This window comes from Micromys minutus (assembly GCF_963924665.1).
Source record: "Micromys minutus genome assembly, chromosome: 1".
NCBI classification, from domain to species: Eukaryota; Metazoa; Chordata; class Mammalia; order Rodentia; family Muridae; genus Micromys; species Micromys minutus.
The window spans coordinates 255,067,246-255,086,891 of NC_137969.1; the positions used below are offsets into that span (position 1 = coordinate 255,067,246).

The 19,646-nt window shown below is 39.0% G+C and overlaps 1 pseudogene and 1 gene segment (V, D, J or C); both read right to left on the reverse strand.

The window, feature by feature from the left end:
* Positions 1-14,360: 14,360 nt before the first annotated feature.
* LOC308418138 (deleted in azoospermia-like) lies at positions 14,361-14,982 on the reverse strand (annotated as a pseudogene). Its single transcript has one exon. The product of its transcript is annotated as a deleted in azoospermia-like (transcript).
* Positions 14,983-17,294: 2,312 nt separating this feature from the next.
* On the reverse strand, positions 17,295-18,583 carry LOC308418146 (Ig heavy chain V region 6.96-like). The segment is given in 2 exons: positions 18,568-18,583; positions 17,295-17,701 (listed from the first exon to the last, which is right to left on the reverse strand).
* Between the last annotated feature and the right edge of the window lie 1,063 nt (positions 18,584-19,646).

Sequence of the window (19,646 nt, forward strand, 5' to 3'; positions counted from 1 at the left end):
TTGATAGGAACCCACCTGAGGACCAAGCTGCGCATTTTCTATTCACGTGTAGTAGTCAAATTCTGGCTCATGAAATCTCCCTGGTTGGTGGCACATGTAATGGTTTCATGACATTTGACTTTGTGGGTCTTCTTGTGTTGTCCTTGAGAACTTCTTTCTCGTTCACTTCTATTCCGCATTGTTCTGCATAACTCCCTGTGCTCTTCCTTTGTTTGGCCTTGCATCTGCCTCAATGCACTGCTAGAAGAAGTGTCTCAGGAGACATTTCTTTAATCTTCTAGGCAAGACACATTTTGGAATAAAGGTTTTGTGAATTAATTAATGTCTCCAGGCAGAACAGAGCCCGACCCATATGTTATCCGGACCGGCATCTCGTAAAGTCTGAAAAACTGGTGAGTGGGAGATCTAGGCAGCCAGGGAGCAGAGAGATCTCTGCGGAGTGCACACGGAAAGTGCCCCTCCCGCCCTGTCCTGCCTGATCCAGAGACCAGGAACAGAACTTTGGAACTTTTGTTTCCACCAGGCTGAGACTTCAGGGAGCAGAACAGAGCCCGACCCATCTGCCACCTGGACCAGTGGAGATCAAGGGACACAGAGCAGATACAAGGGAAACACAAGAACATATCACTGACAGCAAAATCGCAAGAGGAAAGGGACAGAGTATATCCCAAGGAAAACAAGACAACCTGGCAACACCAGAATCCAGCTCTCCAATAACAGCAAACATCGGAATGCCAAACACTCCAGAAAAATAAGACAAAGACCTGAAATCATACCTCAAGATGCTGATAGAGATACTTAAACAAGAACGGGAGGAAAAGCAAAAAGATTCAGAAGCTTTTAAAGAGGAAACAAGAAAAACACTCAAAGAACTAGATGAAAACAGAACCAAAGAAATGAAGGAATGGAAGAGAGAAATTAAAACGGAAATTGACACAATAAAGAAAACACTAAAAGAGATAACCCTAGAGGTAGAACACCTAAAAATGAAATCAGGAGTCACAGAAGCAAGCATTTCCAATAGATTACAAGAGATGGAAGAGAGAATCTTGGGGGCAGAAGACAACATTGTAAACATAGACAAAACAGTCAGAGAAGATGCAAAAAACAAAAAGCTCCTAACCCAAAATGTTCAAGAAATCCAGGAAACAATGAGAAGACCGAACCTAAGGATAATAGGTATAGAAGAGGGAGAAGAGTATCAACTAAGAGGGACAGTAAATATCTTCAACAAAATCGTAGAAGAAAACTTTTCTACCCTCAAAAATGAGATGAGCACGAGCATAAAAGAAGCCTTCAGAACTCCAAATAGGTTGGACCAGAAAAGAAATTCCTCCCGACACATAATAGTCAAAACACCGAGTGCCCAAAGCAAAGAATGAATACTAAAAGCAGTAAGGGAAAAAGGTCAGGTAACATATAAAGGCAGACCAATCAGACTCACACCCAATTTCTCAACAGAGACTATCAAAGCTAGAAGAGCCTGAACAGACATCATGCACACACTAAGAGAGCAAAAGTGCCAGTCCAAGCTGCTATACCCAGCAAAACTATCAATCACCAGAGATGGAGAGATGAAGATATTTCAAGACAAATCTAAAATTACACAATATCTCACCACAAACCCAGCACTACAACAAATTATAGGTTGAAAAAAATACTATGAGGGAAAATACAGCCTAGTAAAAACAAGAAAACTCCTAAACAAGAAAACCAAAAAAAGAAAAAGACACAGACACAACTCAACCTACAAAAGCAATAATAGCAGGAAACAGAAACAACTATTCCTTGATATCTATTAACACAAATGGTCTCAACTCCCCAATAAAGAGACATAGGCTATCAGACTGGGTACATAAAGAAAATCCAGCCTTTTGCTGCTTACAGGAAACTCATCTCAGAGACAAAGACAGACACTATCTCAGAGTAAAAGGGTTGGAAAAAAGTCCAAGCAAACAGCCCCAAGAAGCAAGCTGGAGTGGCTATTCTAATATCGAATAACGTAAATTTCCAACCAAAAGTTATCAAAAAAGATAAGGAAGGACACTTCTTACTCATTACCAGAGAAATCTGTCAGGAGGAACTTTCAATCCTTAACATATATGCTCCAAATAAAAAAGCACCCACATTCATAAAAGAAACCCTACTAAAGCTCAAAAAACACATGTTACCCCACACAATAATAGTGGGAGACTCCAATATCCCACTCTCACCAATGGACAGATCATGGAAACAGAAACTGAACAAGGACACTGCAAAACTAGCAGAGACTTTAATCCAACTAGAATTAATAGATATATACAGAACGTATTATACTAAAGTAAAAGAATACACCTTTTTCTCACCACCCCATGGCACCTTCTCATAAATTGACCACATAATTGGACACAGAACGAGCCTCCATCGATATAAGAAGATTGAAATACTCTCATGCATCATCTCAGATCACCATGGTCTACGACTGGTCTTTAACAACAACAAAGACAACAGAAAGCCCACATACACATGGAAACTAAACAATGCTCTGTTAAACGATAGCAGGGTCAAAGAAGAAATAAAGAAAGAAATTAAGGATTTTCTAGAATTCAACGCAAACGAAAACACAACATACCCAAACCTATGGGATGCAATGAAAGCAGTACTGAGAGGAAAACTCATAGCCCCAAGTGCTTCCAAAAGAAATTGGAGAGAGCTTACATCAGCAACCTGACAGCACCGGTAAAAGCCCAAGAACAAAAGGAAGCAGATATACCCAAAAAGAGTAGACGTCAAGAAATAATCAAAATTAGGGCAGAAATAGACCAAATAGAAACAAAAAGAACCATTGAAAAAATCAACAAAACCAGGAGTTGGTTCTTTGAGAAATTCAACAAGATTGATAAACCCCTAGCCAGACTAACTAGAGGGTAAAGAGAGAGTATCCAAATTAACAAAATCAGAAAGGAAAGTGGAGACATAACAACTGAAACTGAGGACATTCAAGAAATAATCAGATCCTACTACAAAAACTTATGCTCCACAAAATTGGAAAATTTGGAGGAAATGGACAAATTCCTAGACAGATACAAGATCCTAAAATTAAACCAGGACGAAGTAAACCATCTAAATAACCCTATATCACTTAAAGAAATAGAAGAAATCATTAAAAGCCTCCCAACCAAAAAAACCCAGGTCCAGACGGGTTCAGTGCAGAATTTTATCAGACATTTATTGGAGATATAACACCAATACTCTCCAAAATATTCCAAAAGATAGAATCAGATGGAATACTACCTAAGTTTTTTTTGAGGCTACAATAACCCTCATTCCTAAACCACACAAAGACCCTACAAGAAAAGAGAACTTCAGACCAATCTCACTTATGAACATTGATGCAAAAATACTCAAAAAAATCCTTGCAAATCGAATCCAAGAACACATCAAAACGATCATTCATCCTGACCAAGTAGGCTTCATCCATGGGATGCAGGGATGGTTTAATATAAGGAAATCCATCAACATAATCCACCATATAAACAAACTCAAAGAACAAAATCACATGGTGATCTCACTAGATGCTGAGAAAGCATTTGACAAAATCCAACACCCCTTCATGTTAAAAGTCCTGGAAAGAACAGGAATCCAAGGTCCATACTTAAACATAATAAAAGCAATATACATCAAACCACAGCCAACATCAAACTTAACGGTGGGAAACTTGAAGCAATCCCACTACAATCAGGGACTGGACAAGGCTGCTCACTCCCCCCTTACCTATTCAACATAGTACTGGAAGTTCTGGCTGGAGCAATTATACAGCAACAGGGCTATGAGTTTTCCTCTCAGTACTGCTTTCATTGCATTCCATAGGTTTGGGTATGTTGTGTTTTCGTTGCTTGTATCTATGACTCCTGATTTCTTTCTTTTGTTTTCTTTCTCCAGGGTTGCCTCTTATTTTGTGCTGAGAACTTAGGTGTCCCCTTGCTGGACAGTCATTGGGTCTGTGCCTCAGGCTCACCTTGGCTCAGATGGATAAGCACCTGTGCAGCTCATCTTGGAGCTCAGCCTCCCACAGGAAGATCCTGAGTCCTGATGATAGAGACCATGCCCTCTCTGTCCTAAGTTCTCAAATACAAAACTATGCAATTATTAAGTAATTATTCCTTTACTCTTATACAAAGAAAAGTGATTATAATGTTATTACTGAGTTGTAAAAAGTGTCCTATGAACGCTCTATAAGGGGAAGACCAGAAAGATCCTTAGTGGGAAAAGAGAAAAATTATTTTACGTGGAAAAAGGGAACAATGTCTCTAAGGAAAAAAGTTTCTCAGAAATAAATAGTTCTCTCCTCTTTCTTTGCCCTCAGTACTTATACATCTTTCAGAATACATGATCAAATGTTACAAAGTTCCACTTAAGCTTACCCAAAAAATCAAATCATAAATCGAAATAGAAGTTTACAGCAGAGAATGTCTACATGTATATTCCATTAAGAGTAATTATCTGGCTAAAAATCCATCACCTGTCTCCGCTCTACAGGTTCACTGAAGGTTTAAAACCATAACAACTTATTAGGGTTTTGTATAAATAAATCCAGTCAATATTTTATCTTCTGTCCTAGCACCTATAATAAATAATTTGTTCTCTTTGTATGACCTTTGGTTAATTGTTTTACAACCTCCTGGAATGTGCTCTGAGTAGGAGAAAGGCTGGTTACCATCTAAGAGCAATTAACTGGTGACACTTGGGAGACTGGCAAAGTTCTCACTGCAGTTTTGGCTGTCAGAAATGCCCTAATGGCAGTCTTACTATAAAAGGCCTTAATAATCCATTATAATTTTAGGAATTCTTATAGAATCATCATTGGGACTTAAGAGGCCATTTATATGCTTAATTAGCATCAGTACATGTGAGTACACCTTCGTAGATCGGCAGAGATTTGCTCCAAATGGGGTATGTTTTTACTTAATGAATGCTATATATGTTTAATAATAACAGGAGAAGCATATTAATAGCAGGAATCTTTCCAAAAATGAATCCCTTAAAGTTTTGCTGAATAAGGGCAAACTAGTCAGAAATATATAATAATCTGAGGCAGGCCATCTCAGGATGGTCACCTGCTAGCTTTTAGCGTGTCCCATTATGGCTCCTGACACACCTTGGAGAGCCATTACAAAGCACAGGAAAAATCCCAAGAGTTTCATCTTCTGGCCCATAGACCTGCCTTCTAAATAGAATTCAACCTTGTGTGATCAGAGAACTACAAGCTGCCACGAGAAAGAGAATCTGAATATAGACTGAAGACTGGTTTGCATGTTTTCTGTTCTCTTCACATATTCATGAATGGACTCTGGTCAGGCTTTCCCCGGTTATCCTGTGTCCTATGAGGTATGGGTTCTCTTAATTTTCAGTGGTATTAAACAGGGAAAAGAGCAAAGGTATTTTCAGAGGGATGCTGAGAGATGGTTAAGAGCTATCTCCACACTTCAGAGCACAGATCCATCGTCCTTTATGCCTCTTCTCCTCCCTGGCCATCACTCAGCCACTCCTCATCTTCTCAGGCTCTTCTGAAATCTGCGAACTTGTAAATATGTCACTTTGTTGTTAAGAAGGTCTGTAGCTGCTTGTATTCTCATATTTTTGCAATGTTCCACACATAAGACTAAGGGTCCCTGTCCCCAGTTGGTTTTGATTGGTAAATAAAGATGCCAACAGCCAATGGCTGGGCAGGGAGACAGAGGCAGGACATTTAGGATTCTAAGGCAAGGACAAAGGAAGGAGAAAGAAGATATAGCCACCATGCTGGGGAAGGAAGAAGGACACCAAGCCTGAGAGTTGTTGAAGACAGAGAGATAGTAATAAGTAGATGTCAGAGAATGCAGATCTGGGTCTGGGGCAGCAGAGATGAAATATAACTTTTGGTTAGTAATAACTCAGGAATGTCAGAGGGGCATGTTAACCATGAGATTAGGAAGTGGTTCAACCATTGAGCTGTTTAAGGGATATTAAAATATCCCAAAAGCTCAGAATACCCAAGATACAATTGACAGAGCACACGACGCTCAAGAAGAAGCTTGACCAAAGTGTGGATGCTTCGTCCTTCTTAGAACTGGAAACAAACATATTCCCAGGAGGAAATACAGTGACGAAGATTGGAGCAGAGACTGAAGCAAAGGCCATCATGAGACTGCCCCACCTGGAGATCCAGCCTAAATATATCCAACAATACTAGACAATATTGCTGATGCAAAGATGTTCTTGTTGACAGGAGCCTGATATAGATGTCTGCTGATAGGCTCTGCCAATCCAGACAAATCAAGATGTGTATGCTGACAGACAACTATTGAAGTAAAAATGTACTCCCCAGTGGAGGAGTCAGAGAAAGGATTGAAGGAATTGAAGGTTTTCAAGCCCATAAAAACAATAATAACTCACGAGTGTTCCCAGGGATTAAATCACCATCCAAAGAATACAGCAGAGCCGTCTCTGTTGGCATCGATGGGAAGAGAAGCCCTTGGTCTTCCCAAGGCTCAATTCCCAAGTGTAGGGGAATGTCAGGCTCGGGGAGGCTGGAGGGTCTGGGTCGGTGAACACCCTCATAGAAACAGAGGAAGGGAAGATGTGATGGATACACAGAGGGGAAACCAGGAACAGGGATAACATTTGAAATGTAAATAAGATATATCTAATAAAAATGGAGAAGAGAAAAAAAGAGTCACAGATAATTAGGGACGGTTGTGATGTGAACCACTGGGTTTCATTAAGTTGGAGTAAGTAGAATCTCCATGCTTGAGGGAAAAGCTAATACAAGATAGACCAACAAGGCCTTTTAAAACCCATGTCCCCTGTAGGTAAGACAATGTTCAGCCACTTGTTTTGGTTTGATAGGTACAGTTCCAGGGCTATATTCCTAAGGCTTCGCTCCTGAACTGCTCATAATTGTTGCTTATTCACTTCAAACCAAGGAGCCATCCTGACAGAACAGGAATAGGACTGAAAAAGTCCGTGTGTACAAAAGTTCTCTGCTATCACAGTGCACAATGTCCAATGAGCTAATGCACATCCAATATAAACACAGATTCACTTCGACACATTCTTTTTTTTTAAACGACTTTATTTTACAAAACAAAGATAAATGTACAGATTTTAAACTTTTTTTGCTTAAAATTATACATTTTTGTCAGTACTGTTTTTTCAGACATTAAAATAATTTTTACATAAAACCAGGTGAATATATTATTTTTAGTCAGTACTTGATATTTTCAAGGGCTTGACAGTATGCATTGAAAACCTAATATTTACAATAAGCATAAAGTACATGCAAAACAAAAGGCAACATGGAAATAGTCAAAGTCTTCTTGTTTTGTAAATATATGTATATTTTTTTGTTTTTTTTTTATTTCTTGGACTTCATACAGTCTGTGAGTTGTTTCTGGGGGAGTGCAAGCCTCTGGGGTTAGCATCCCACTATCAGTGACTGCATATTATGTCTGCTTTTTTGTGACTGGGTTATCTTACTCAGGATGATATTCTCTAGATGCAGCCATTTTCTTAAGAATTTGGTTAAGTCATTGTTTCTGGTGGCTGAGTAGTATTCCATAGTGTATATGTACCACAATTTTTGTATCCATTCATCTTCTGAAGGACATCTGGGTTCCTTCCAGATTCTGGCTATTATTAATAGAGCTGCTATGAACGTTGTGGTGCATATATCTTTTTTGTGTATTAAAGTGTCTCTGCGGTATATGCCCAGAAGTGGAATAGCTGGGTCTTCAGGTAGTACTGTATCCAATTTTCTAAGGTATCGCCAGACAGATTTCCAGAGTGGTTGTATTAGCTTGCAACCCCACCAACAGTGGAGAAGTGTTCCTCTTTCTCCGCAGCCTCGCCAGCATCTGCTGTCATCTGAGTTTTGGATCTTGGCCAATCTGACTGGTGTGAGGTGGAATCTCAGGGTTGTTTTGATTTGCATTTTTCTGATGGCTAAGGATGTCTAGCACTTCCTCAGATATTTCTCAGCCATTTGATATTCCTCAACTGAAAACGTTTTGTTTAGCTCTGTACCCCATTTTTTAATAGGGTTATTTGATTCTCTGGTGTCTAGCTTTTTGAGTTCCTTGTACACCTTGGATATTAGGCCTCTATCTGATGTGGTGTTGGTAAAGATCTTTTCCCATTCTGTTGGTTGCCGTTTTGTTTTCTTGATGATGTCTTTAGCCTTACAGAAACTTTGCAATATCATTAAGTCCCATTTGTTAATCTTTGACCTTAGAGCTTGAGCCATTGGTATTTTGTTCAGAAAATTTTCTCCTGTACCTATGTGTTCTAAGGTTTTCCCTACTTTCTCATCTAATAGTTTCAGTGTATCTGATTTAATGTGGAGATCTTTGATCCACTTACACTTGAGCTTTGTACAAGGAGATAGAAAGGGTCTATTTTCATTCTTTTGCATGCTGAGTGCCAGTTGGACAAGCACCATTTGTTGAATAGGCTGTCCTTTTTCCATTGAATGTTTACTGCTCCTTTGTCAAAAATCAGGTGACCATATACATGAGGGCTCATTTCTGGATCTTCTATTCTATTCCATTGATCCACATGCCTATTTCTGTACCAGTACCATGCAGTTTTCAGCACAATTGCCTTGTAATATAGCTTGAGGTCAGGAATAGTGATTCCCGAAGATGATTTTTTTTTGTTGTTTAGGATGGATTTCGCTATTCTAGGTCTTTTGTTATTCCATATGAAATTGCACATTGATCTTTCCAATTCCATGAAGAACTGGGTTGAAATTTTGATGGGGATTGCATTGAATCTGTAGATTGCTTTTGGTAGGATGGCCATTTTTAAGATGTTGATTTTTCCAATCCATGAGCATGGGAGATCTTTCCATTTTCTGAGATCCTCCTCAATTTCTTTCTTTAGAGGTTTGAAGTTCTTGTCATACAGGTCCTTCACTTGCTTAGTTAGAGTCACACCAAGGTATTTCATAGTTTTTGTAACGATTATGAAGGGTACGTTTTCCCTAATTTCTTTCTCCACATGTTTGTCCTTTGAGTACAGGAAGGCTACTGATTTGTTTGAGTTAATTTTGTATCCAGCCACTTTGCTGAACTTGTTTATCAGCTGTAGGAGTTCTCTGGTGGAATTTTTGGGGTCATTCAAGTACATTATCATATGATCGGCAAAGAGTGATGTTTTTATCTCTTCCTTTCTGATTTGTATTCCCTTGATCTCCTTTTGCTGTCTAATTGCTCCAGCCAGGACTTCCAGTACTATGTTAAATAGGTAGGGGGAGAGTGGGCAGCCTTGTCGAGTCCCTGATTTTAGTGGGATTGCTTCAAGTTTCTCGCCATTAAGTTTGATGTTGGCTGTTGGTTTGCTGTATATTGCTTTAATTATGTTTAAGTATGGGCTTTGGATTCCTGTTCTTTCCAGGACTTTTAACATGAAGGGGTGTTGGATTTTGTCGAATGCTTTCTCAGTGTCTAGTGAGATGACCATGTGATTTTGGTCTTTGAGTTTGTTTATATGGTGGATTACGTTGATGGATTTCCTTATGTTAAACCATCCCTGCATCCCAGGGATGAAGCCTACTTGGTCATGATGAATGATGGTTTTGATGTGTTCTTGGATTCGGTGTGCAAGGATTTTGTTGAGTATTTTTGCATCAATGTTCATAAGTGAGATTGGTCTGAAGTTCTCTTTCCTTGTAGGGTTTGTGTGGTTTAGGTACGAGCGTTATTGTAGCCTCAAAAAATGAGTTGGGTAATATTCCATCTGATTCTATCTTTTGGAATAGTTTGGCGAGTATTGGTGTTATATCCTCAATAAAAGTCTGATAAAATTCTGCCCTGAACCTGTCTGGACCTGGGCTGTTTTTGGTTGGGAGGCTTTTGATGACTTCTTCTATTTCTTTAGATGTTATAGGGTTATTTAGATGGTTTACTTGGTCCTGGTTTAACTTTGGGACCTTGTATCTGTCTAGGAATTCATACATTTCCTCCACATTTTTCAATTTTGTGGAGTATAAGTTTTTGTAGTAGGATCTGATGATTTCTTGAATTTCCTCAGTTTCAGTTGTTATGTCCCCACTTTCCTTTCTGATTTTGTTAATTTGGATACTCTCTCTTTGCCCTCTAGTTAGTCTGGCTAGGGGTTTATCAATCTTGTTGATTTTCTCAAAGAACCAACTCTTGGTTTTGTTGATTTTTTCAATGGTTCTTTTTGTTTCTATTTGGTCTATTTCTGCCCTAATTTTGATTATTTCTTGCCGTCTACTCTTTTTGGGTATATCTGCTTCCTTTTGTTTTAGGGCTTTTAGCTGTGTTGTCAGGTTGCTTATGTGAGCTCTCTCCAGTTTCTTTTTGGAAGCATTTAGGGCTATGAGTTTTCCTCTCAATACTGATTTCATTGCATCCCATAGGTTTGGGTATGTTGTATTTTCATTTTCGTTGAATTCTAGAAAATCCTTAATTTCTTTCTTTATTTCTCCCTGACCCTGCTATCTTTAACAGAGCATTATTTAGTTACCATGTGTATGTAGGCTTTTTGTTGTCTTTTTTGTTCTTAAAGACCAGCTGTAGACCATGGTGATCTGAGAGGATGCATGGGAGTATTTCAATCTTCTTATATCGATGGAGGCTCGTTCTGTGTCCAATTATGTGGTCAATTTTCGAGAAGGTGCCATGGGGTGGTGAGAAGAAGGTGTATTCTTTTACTTTGGGATAGTATGTTCTGTATATATCTATTAATTCTAGTTGGTTCAAAGTCTCTGCTAGTTTTGCAGTGTCCTTGTTCAGTTTCTGTTTCCCTGATCTGTCCATTGGTGAGAGTGGGGTATTAAAGTCTCCCACTATTATCGTGTGGGGTGAAATGTATTTTTTGAGCTTTATTAGGGTTTCTTTTATGAATGTGGGTGATTTTTTATTTGGAGCATATACGTTAAGGATAAGAGTTTCTCCTGACAGATTTCCCCTGTAATGAGTAAAAAGTGTCCTTCCTTATCTTTTTTGATAACTTTTGGTTGGAAATTTACTTTATTCGATATGAGAATAGCCACTCCAGCTTGCTTCTTGGAGCTGTTTGCTTGGAAGTTTTTTTCCCACCCTTTTACTCTGAGATAGTGTCTGTCTTTGTCTCTGAGATGAGTTTCCTGTATGCAGCAAAAGGCTGGATTTTGTTTATGTATCCAGTCTGATAGTCTATGTCTATTTATTGCAGAGTTGAGACCATTTATGTTAATAGATATCAAGGAATAGTTGTTTCTGTTTCCTGCCATTATTGCTTTTTTGGATTGAGTTGTGTCTGTGTTTTTTTCTTCTTTTAGTTTTCTTGTTTAAGAGTTTTCTTGTTCTTACTAGTCTGTATTTTCCCTCATTGTATTGGGTTTTCAACCTATAATTCATTGTAGTGCTGGGTTTGTGGTCAGATTTTGTGAGAATTTTGATTTGTCTTGAAATATCTTCATTTCTCCATCGATGGTGATTGATGGTTTTGCTGGGTATAGCAGCTTGGGCTGGCATTTGTGCTCTCTTAAGGAGTGCATGATGTTTGTCCAGACTCTTCTAGCTTTCATAGTCTCTGTTGAGAAATCGGGTGTGAATCTGATTGGTCTGCCTTTATATGTTACCTGACCTTTTTCATTTACTGCTTTTAGTATTCTTTTTTTACTTTGGGTGCTTGATGTTTTTACTATTATGTGTCTGGGGGAATTTCTTTTCTGGTTTAACCTATTTGGAGTTCTGAAGGCTTCTTTTATGTTTGTGTTCATCTCATTCTTGAGGGTAGGGAAGTTTTCTTCTATGATTTTGTTGAAGATATTTACTGTGCTTCTTAGTTGATACTCTTCTCCCTCTTCTATTCCTATTATCCTTAGGTTCGGTCTTCTCATTGTGTCCTGGATTTCCTGGACATTTTGGGTTAGGAGCTTTTTGTTTTTTGCATCTTCTCTGGTTGTTTTGTCTATGTTTGCAATGTCGTCTTCTGCCCCCGAGATTCTCTCTTCGATCTCTTGTAATCTATTGAAAATGCTTGCTTCTGTGACTCCTGATTTCTTTTTTTGGTGTTCTGACTCTAGGGTTATCTCTTTTAGTGTTTTCTTTATTGTGTCAATCTCTGTTTTAATTTCCCTCTTCCATTCCTTTATTTCTTTGGTTCTGTTTTCCTCTAGTTCTTTGAGTTCTTTGAGTGTTTTTCTTGTTTCTTCTTTAAAAGCTTCTGAATCTTTTTGCTTTTCCTCCCTTTCTTGTTTAAGTAACTCTATCAGCATCTTGAGGCATGATTTCAGGTCTGTGTCTTCTTTTTCTGGAGTGTTTGGAGTTCTGATGTTTGCTGTTATGGGAGAGCTGGGCTCTGGTGTTGCTAGATTGTCTTGGTTCCCTTGGGATATATTCTTTCTCTTTCCTCTTGCCATTTTGTTGTCAGTGATATGTTCTTACCTTTCCCTTGTATCTGGTCTGTGTCCCTGGTTCTCCACTGGTTGAGGTGTCAGATGGGTCAAGCCCTGTTTTATGCCTCAAGTCGTCGGGTGTGAGCAGAAGTTCCAAGGTTCTGTTTCTGTTTGCTGGATCAGGCAGGGCAGGGCAGGGCAAGGCAGGGGGTGCACTTTCCTGGTGTACTCCACAGAGATCTTTCTGCTCCCCTGCAGCCCAGGTCTCCCACCCACCAGTTGCTCAGCCTCTACGAGCCTTCGTTCCGGGTGGCAGATGGGCCAGGCTCTGCTCTGCGTCCTGAAGTCGCCTCCGGGCGTAAACAGAAGTTCTAATTTTCTGTTCCAAATCTCTGAATCAGGCAGGGCTGGGCAGGGCAAGTTACGGTGTGCACTTTCCGTGTGAACTCCGCAGAGATCTCTCTGCTTCCCTGCAGTCTTGGTCTCCCACTCACCATTTGCTCAGCCTCTATCACTTCGACACATTCTTAGGATACATTCATGAAATAAATTTTGTGAATTCGAAATGTCAAAATTGCCTACTTTGACTGTTTTGGAAATACTTTAATTTATAAAGGGAAACACAATAGACTATCCAAACTAAGAATATATTTATTCTCTAGCAACTAATACTTTGAATGTTTTTATAAAAACATTTTTAGATACTCTGATTAACTTTTAAGTGACATAATTTTTTTTCAAAATTTTTTAATACCAGTATTTTTCAGAATTTTAAGGTATCCATTGAAATAAGCAGTTTAAGAAAAGAGAGACATAGCTCAGTGAGAAAACCTCGTGGAGTTTAGTTTGTATTGGAATCTTTAATCAAAATTATATTCAGAATATTAGACATACTAATTACCACCCCAACCAAACAAAATAGGACATATACATTTGTGTGTATTCTAGATAAAGGGTAAATATTTTGCATAAATATTAACAACCACTGATTGGACTGTTGAGAATCTGTTTTCCTGGGTGTTGATAAAGAAGACTTCAATAATGCTAACTCTATACTGAGTTCATCTGATTAAAAATGCAGTTTTAAAAATTCTACTTTTCAGCAAATGTTTAGACAAAAAATAAATGTAAAGTAGAATACTGTAAATACTGCACTGTTCAGGTGCCTGTTGAGAAGGGAAATGCTTGTTGTCAAGCTATCAATATTCTCACCTTTCAAAATAGGTCTATAAAATCTTTTTCTTGAAAACCAGTACTCTCCCATCCCCTCAAACCAATACTCTTTTTTCCTATATTATTGTTACATATATACATATGTGTATGTATATGTACCCACAAATACTTAATTATAACCTTAAAAATGTATTTGTATACTTCTATGCAAAAATGTACATATATCTTTGTTTCTTAAAATCAAGCTTTTCAATAAAAAAAAAAGTTACCCTTACAGCAGGCAAGCTGACCAATTAAAAATAACACCAGACTGAAAAAAAAAAAAAAAAGAAACAGAAAAAGAAAAGAAAACCAGTACTTGCTTTTGAACTCTTTAAATGACAATTTCAAATAACAGTCTTTAAGGTAAATCTTAAAGTTATTTCTTTAAACTATTTTTCAATTATTGTAAAATTATTTTTCTGTTTTTTACTTACAATTATTTTTTCTTTCAACTATATGGTGAATACAGAACCAGTTTCCATATAAACATCTAATGAACAGATTTAACACAAAACTATGTAATTTTATATAACTTGTATAGAAAGTCTGAGTGATTTGTCAAATTTTCTATAACAGTGAAAACTTTTCTATTTCTTTTAATATTCAAAGTCAGCAACATCCTGAGATAAGAAAGTTAGCAGAGGTGATCAGATTTAAGCACTGCCTAACTTCTTCTAAAGTGATGTACTCTTTTATCCTTGAAGAAGTCATCTTGAGTAATAAGAAAGTTTCTCATTCTGTTCTCAGGTTAAACAGAGAAGAGACCACAGTCTATGCTTCAGTCCACAGATTTCTTTTGTGGGCCATTTGCAGAGGCTGGAGCAGCATCATGAGCTGAGCTTTCATTAGGCAAAATGTCAGCTGCTGTATCAAGTTCACTGCAGAGGTGTTTAACCATTGTATAAGCAGGAGGTATCACATAACTCCTCTGCTCTCCAGCAGGCGACTGTGTTGGCATCTGATAATTATAAACAGGCAGCTGATATCAGTGACGACCTGAAAAGGGGAACTTGGATAAAGAGAATATGCCTGAACACACTGAGGGATAGGATGCGTTATGGTTGGAGGCTTCATGTATGTCTGAGCTTGGAATATGCCAAACACTTCGGAACTGTGGTGTGGGAAGAGGATTAATAGTCAAAGACATGGCTACACATGGTAAGTACATAAATTTTGTTTCCTGATCGCAGGGCCCAATGTCAGTTTTTCACCATGGACATGTATCTGTGATCTACTATCCACCGCACATCCATATGATAATGAAATGAGACAGATCCATAGCCCTTCGACACACCAGTGCGATCAATGATCATCTTCACTTCTTTACTGAACCGCAAAGAAACTCCATTGGTTTCATCCATCCTAACATCAAATCCACCGACAAACACGGAGTTTGGCATGACGACTGGTGGTTGCTGATGAAGACTGAGTGCTGGCCTCTCTGGAAACAGCTGGATTTGGAGCCTCAGAAGTTTGTGGCTGATTTGATGGCGGGTGCAGTTTGGGTAGAAAAAAACACAGTGGTGGAGAAGAAGGCCCACAGCGGGCAGCTTCTATGGGCAGTTGCTGCGTGAATGATGTGGCTGCCTGACCGCCATGGAAGGAGAGCCCAGGGCTACGGAGAGAGCAGAGCAGTGAAGCGAGCGTGCTGAGGGTCGCTGAGTCACTCCAATATTCCCTCAGTTTTGACTTCCTTATTGCTTATACATCCATCTTCATGTCTTGAGCAGTTTTATTCATTTTCTTCAAACATTTAATTGCGTTTCCTGAATTTCCTTAAGGCATTTTTTTTGTTACCTCTTTCAGGGACTCTATCTGTTTGATTGTATTTTCCTGTATTTCTTTAGGGATTTGTTTGTTTCCATGTTAAAGGCCTTTGTCATCATTAGAAGACTGGATATAAGTCATTTTCTTGTTCTTTGGTTGTGTGAGAATATCCAAAGCTTGCTCCAGTAGGATTGTTGTGTTGTGTAGTCTTAATTTTAATTTTTTGATTGTGTTCTTATCCTGTCCCATAGCCATCCGTTTGCTCCTGGATATTCTAGTTGTAGCCAGTATTGGAAAGTGGCCTAACACCTATGATCTTTGTGTTGTGGGCCTCTGGTGAGTATCTTTAGGACTAGCAGTAGAACTCAGGGGGCAGTGAAAGCCTCCCAGCAGTTTGTGAGCCACTGTCTGGTTCTGGGCCAATAATTGTGACGAATTGGGGCAGAGAGGTGACAGCTCAGGTTAGCCAGGGCTGCCTCAGTTATCTGGACACTTAGGGGAAATGAGTGCAGACAGCAAATCTACTTTCTGATTTTGGGTCAGCAGGTCTGTAGAAGGTGGGTGCAGAGGTAGCTGGAAAATCTTGACTGTAGTATTTCTTCAATAATTTACTTTAATCAGTAAGAAGTAGGGATGGTCCTGTATTGCATAGAATCAGAACCTTGTCTTAGATTGGATTCATTGTTGTGAAAAGACACCATAACTAAGTCCAATCTGATTAAAGAACACATTTATGTAGAAATTGGTTAAAGTTTTAGAGGCTCAGTCAAATCTTATGGTGGGAGGCCAGGCAGGATGCAGGCTTACATAGTGCAGAGGGACTCAAGATTCTACATCTTGATCTAAGGCAGCAAGGAAGAGACACTCTTTCTACTGGCAGTCAGGAGGGGTTTCTATTCTTCACTGGGCCAAGCTGTAATGTAGGACTTCAGAACCCACCCCACAGTAATGTACTTCCTATAACAGGTCATAGGTACTTCAACAAGGTGACACCTCCTAATAGTGTCACTTTCCATGGGACAATCACCCTCAAATCACCACAAACTTTACTAAAGCAAAGCACATGTTCTTGATCAGAAGTGATGTTCTTAAGGATTAGGATCTCTAAATGTTGGTTCTAAATATTTTAGGTCCAACCCACATCTTCAAGGAAGTCATAATTTCTTCATGTTTTTTTGTGTTCCTGTAACGCAGAATACCACATAGCGGTTTAATAAATGAGTTTTACTAAGTCTCTGCCTTGACAGAAACTTAAAAATTTAATGCTTCTTCACATTTTCTTCTTGGTTTTTGTATAGAATCACTTGTGCCCTTGTGATGCTCTGCATTTTGTGTTCAAGTCAGAGGTTAACCTACATTAAAAACGTCTACAGTGGGCCTGCTTATGTAAGTTTGTGTTTTAAATTCTTACCATAGAAGCACAAGTATCTGTGTTTAGTTCTCCATTTCTACAAAGAGGTGAATTTAATAGCAATGGTATGATCCAGGCCTAGAGATGGACTGTATTCAAAGTTATTGTGTGGACTGATAGAAGTCACCTTATCTCAACATCTACACACTCCCACACTCACTCACACTGACTGACACACAGTCATCATGCTTATCCACTGACAGTGAGAAATAGAGACAGAGATAAATAGGCAGAGAGAGAGAGAGAGAGAGAGAGAGAGAGAGAGAGAGAGAGAGAGAGAGAGAGAGAGAGAGTCATAAACATCATGAAGAGTAGACAAAGAGACAAACACAGACAGATACACAAAGACAGAGAGACACACTAGTAAATTACTAGATGAATATAAAACACATATAATAGAGGAAAACAAATTTGAATAAACATTCCTGCACTTCAAAGGTTACTACACTACAGTTGTACAGAGAATTTTTGTAGAGAGGCAAATTTGGAGTCTTACCCTCTCTTTCCTCCAGATTGTTGCACCTGGGCTTTACCTCAGTAACAAGGAGCTTTGTGTGTTCTCTGCGCCCTCTGCTGGTCCCCACAGCCATGCAGAAGTTTGTGTTTGAGCTCACAGCAATATTCACTCACTGTGTGCCTTGCACAGTAATACATGGCCGTGTCCTCAGACCTAAGACTGTTCATTTGCAGGTATAGTTCATTTTTTGCATTGTCTCTGGAGATAGTGAATCTGCCATTCACGGAGTTTCCATAGTATGTCTTACTACCATCATACCAAATGACAGCGACCCACTCCAGCCCCTTCTCTGGAGCCTGGCGAACCCAGTGCATGCCATAGTCACTGAAAGTGATTCCAGAGGCTGCACAGGTGAGTTTCAGGGACGTTCCTGGCTGCACTAAGCCTCCCCCAGACTCCACCAGTTGTACCTCACACTGGACACCTGCAAACAGAAAAATGCTGGTTAAAAAATTGTCAGTAACAAAACTAAGCAACAACAACAAAAAAGAAACAAAACAAATTTTCTATTTCTAATGTGCACATAACAGGTAGAATCTCATCTGTATAAACTACCTTTTAAAATAAGGATAAGGAAAGCCAAGCTGAACCTGAAGTCCATGGTGAGTGGTCTGTGTTTAGAGATGATCACCAAATGTGAGGACTTGGAATCCACAGCTAGGCTCTTCTGTCAGAGCTGCAGGGTCAGGGTAGAGCTGGTTTTCATGAGCACAGAGAAGACTCATTTGCATGTCTTCCTGCTATAGCATCAGCTGAAGTTGGGCAAAGGCAGTGATCATAGCAGATATAAGACATCAAAGACATGGATTTCAGTTATAGAGTTTGACAAATTAGTGTAATTTTATACCCACACTTTCCTTTTGGTTAAATTTTACTATACTTCAAATGTTTTCCTTTTGGGAATGTGTATAGAACATGCTTTGTTTCCACAATGCCATAATTTCCTAGTATAAATGTATAATTGAATATCACCAAAAGTCATTGTGTTTCTAGATATGGCCTTAGTGTTTTGCAGTCTGTTCTCCTATGTCATTTCACTATGTGGCTCTTTTATAGAGTTACACCTGCAAAATTATGGTAGCAGAAATGATTCACTTTTAGGAAATTATTGAGGTTAAGCAAGTCATGAAAGATTGCTGTCCTCAGGTCTTATGGAGGTTTTTACCAGAGTCATCCTGGTTCCCTATTTGTCTACTGCTCAGAGTTTTCTATGGAGACATATTTCTTTTTGAGGCCAACTCAGTTTCTGTCTTCCTGAAGTTCTCCATTTATTCAATTTAAGTCTCATACCATTTTCTTTTTGCATGTTTGCACCAAGTAGCACATGACTTCTTGTTGTGTTTGACTATTTTTCATTTTTCTCAGTTAACATATCCATTAGTATATCGAGGGTATTTAAAGAAGTTTTAGAACGATTTTTTTTCATATTTATCAAGCTTGGTGGTTCCCCTCCACCACTTTTCTCTCACCACACTTCACTTATGCATTCACATCACCAATGTTCCCAGGTCCTCGTCTTCCTTTTCTTACACTAACATGTGCCCTTTTTCTAGTGTTTGAGTCCCATAAGCCAGAAAATAAAATTCAGAAATGCTAAACCACAATCAATGTTCTGAACATGAAAGAGACAGTGTTTGTCCCTTTAAGCCTGGTTATATTGTTTAACATAACATTTACCATTTCCATTTAAATACCCCAAGGCTCTGAGAACATTGAGCAAGAGAAGGTAGATATAGTGCAATATGTGAATCATGGTATAGAACTGTGAAATAAAGTCTTATGGACAGGACATGCCTATCACATGACACAACCATGATGGCTGTTGTCTGTAAGCCACACCCAAGACAACCATAACCTAGAATGGACATTGTACATTATCCAGGCCTTGTTTCTTCAGTGTGAATTTGTTGAATGTATATATATATATATATGTATGTATGTATGTATGAACCAGCCATATTGTGTATGAAGCTCACTAAGTAGAAGGAAATTAAAGACTAAGTGGAGTATGCAGAGAGGTAACTGGGTGAAAATACTGGTGAGGAAGGAGAGGGGATGGCAACCAATTTGGTGAAGATAGAGGAATGGGTTGGCTGGGACTGAGAATTGAATTCTGACAGTTGGGGCAATGAGAGTTGAAATCTGTTGACAAACTGGAACCCTGGTTCGCGTGGGTACTGGGAAGTCTGAGGGTGAACCAGGCTGAGCTTTCTACAAGAGGGGGATATAGAGACTGAAGCCAACTCCTCTTGCAGCCTGGCAGGATGTCTGCAAATATGGTCACTGGTAGGTTTTCTTTGCTACAGTGTTCCCCTCCACATGCATGCACACATGGGTACTCATTCTGGGAGAAAAATTCCATGAAGTTC